The sequence below is a fragment of the Arachis ipaensis genome, chromosome B01 (genome assembly GCF_000816755.2).
Source record: "Arachis ipaensis cultivar K30076 chromosome B01, Araip1.1, whole genome shotgun sequence".
Classification (NCBI taxonomy): domain Eukaryota; kingdom Viridiplantae; phylum Streptophyta; class Magnoliopsida; order Fabales; family Fabaceae; genus Arachis; species Arachis ipaensis.
Window position 1 is genome coordinate 93,331,824 of NC_029785.2, and position 2,267 is coordinate 93,334,090.

A 2,267-nucleotide genomic window follows, 5' to 3' on the forward strand; every position below is an offset into this window, starting at 1 on the left:
GCCCTACTTTTATTTTTATTTTTATTTTTATTTTTATTTGTTTATATAAAGTTCACTGACACTAAGGTGAGGAATCATTTACCGAAGACCTCGGCACACAAAACAGAGAAAAAGAGCTCACTGGCAAGAAAACGCCAGTAAAAGTGTATTTCGGGCGTTCAACGCCCAAAATGGGCATTCACTGGGCGTTGAACGCCAGTAATGGTAGCAATCTAGGTGTTCAACGCCAGAAATGGGCACCCACTGGGCGTTGAACGCCAGTAATGGCAGCAGCTGGGCGTTGAACGCCCAGGAGAGCAGCAATTGGGCGCTGAACGCCCAAAACAGGCAGTGTTTGGGCGTTCAAACACCAGGATGGTAGGGAGGAGACAAAACTCATTTTTGTTCAAAATTTTTCATTCTAAATCTTGATTTTCATACTTCAATTCATGATTTCTTACATAAACATGTCAAGAACCCTGATTTCTAAATTCAATAATTTCTAAAAACCCTACCACTAAAAATATCAAATGTATTTTAATCCATAAGCACCAGACATCTTTGCAAATTCAATCTAACTCTTTTCAAAAAATTTTTTACAAATCTATCTTTTTCAACCCATCATTATCTTTTTCAAAACCACCACTTTATCTTTTTCAAAAATTAAATCTATCTTTCTCAAAAATCTTTCGTATCCTCTCAATTTTAAACTATATCTTCTCTTATCATATCTTCTATCTTATCTTTTCCAAATAAATCTTTTTATCATATCTTTATCTCTTTTTTCGAAAACACACCCTCCCCCTTATAAATTTGAGTTCGGCCACCCTCCTCTCCCATCAACAATTGCCCCTAGCTCTCCTTCTATCCCTCTCCTTTCTCTCTTTTTTCTTGAGGACAAGCAAACCTCTAAGTTTGGTGTGTTTATCCGCAATCACTAAGATCATGGCCCCCAAAGGAAAACAACCCACTCCAAGAGGCAAGAAAGAGAGCATTCCAAAACCACTTTGGAATCAAGGGAAGTTCTTATCTAAAGAACATTCGGACCATTATAACAAAATAATGGGTCTGAGATCAGTGATTCCGGAAGTTAGATTCGATCTGAAAGAAGATGAATACCCAGAGATCCAGGAGCAAATTCGAATCAGGAGCTGGGAAGTCCTAGCTAATCCTGAAACGAAAGCCCAATAACCCTTAAAACCAAAAGGCAAGGGCAAATAAAAAGGATCCCAAGGCTTTGAGCATTAGTGGATAGGAGGGCCTAAAGGAATAAAATCCTGGTCTAAGCGGCTAAACCAAGCTGTCCCTAACCATGTGATTGTGGCGTGTAGGTGTCAAGTGAGAACTTGAGACTGAGCGGTTAAAGTCAAGGTCCAAAGCAAAAAGAAGAGTGTGCTTAAGAACCCTGGACACCTCTAATTGGGGGCTTTAGCAAAGCTAAGCCATAATCTGAAAAGGTTCACCCAATTATGTGTCTGTGGCATTTATGTATCTGGTGGTAATACTGGAAAACAAAGTGCTTAGGGCCACGGCCAAGACTCATAAAATAGCTGTATTCAAGAATCATCACACTGAAATAGAAGAATCAATAACACTATCTGAATTCTAAGTTCCTATAGATGCCAATCACTCTGAGCTTCAATGGAAAAAGTGAGATGCCAAAACTGTTCAGAAGCAAAAAGCTACTAGTCCCGCTCATCTAATTAGAATCTGAGCTTCACTCAAAAACTCTGAGATATTATTGCTTCTCAACCCATTAGTCTTCTATTTTATTTGTCTAGTTGCGTGAGGACAAGCAACAGTTTAAGTTTGGTGTTGTGATGAGCGGATATTTTATACGCTTTTTGGGGTTAATTTCATATAGTTTTTAGTATGTTTTAGTTAGTTTTTAGTTTATTTTCATTAGTTTTTAGGAAAAATTCATATTTCTGGACTTTACTATGAGTTGTGTATTTTTTTGTAATTTCAGGTATTTTTCTGGCTGAAATTGAGGGAGCTGAGCAAAAATCTGATACAGGCTGAAAAAGGACTGCTGATGCTGTTGGATTCTGACATCCCTGCACTCAAAGTGGATTTTCTGGAGCTACAAAACTCGAAATGGCATGCTTCTAATTGCGTTGGAAAGTAGACATCCAGGGCTTTCCAGCAATATATAATAGTCCATACTTTTCATAAGAATAAACGACGTAAACTGGCGTTCAACGCCAGTTCTCTGCCCAATTCTGGCGTCCAGCGCCAGAAAAGGATCAAAAGCTGGAGTTGAACGCCCAAACTGGCACAAAAACTGG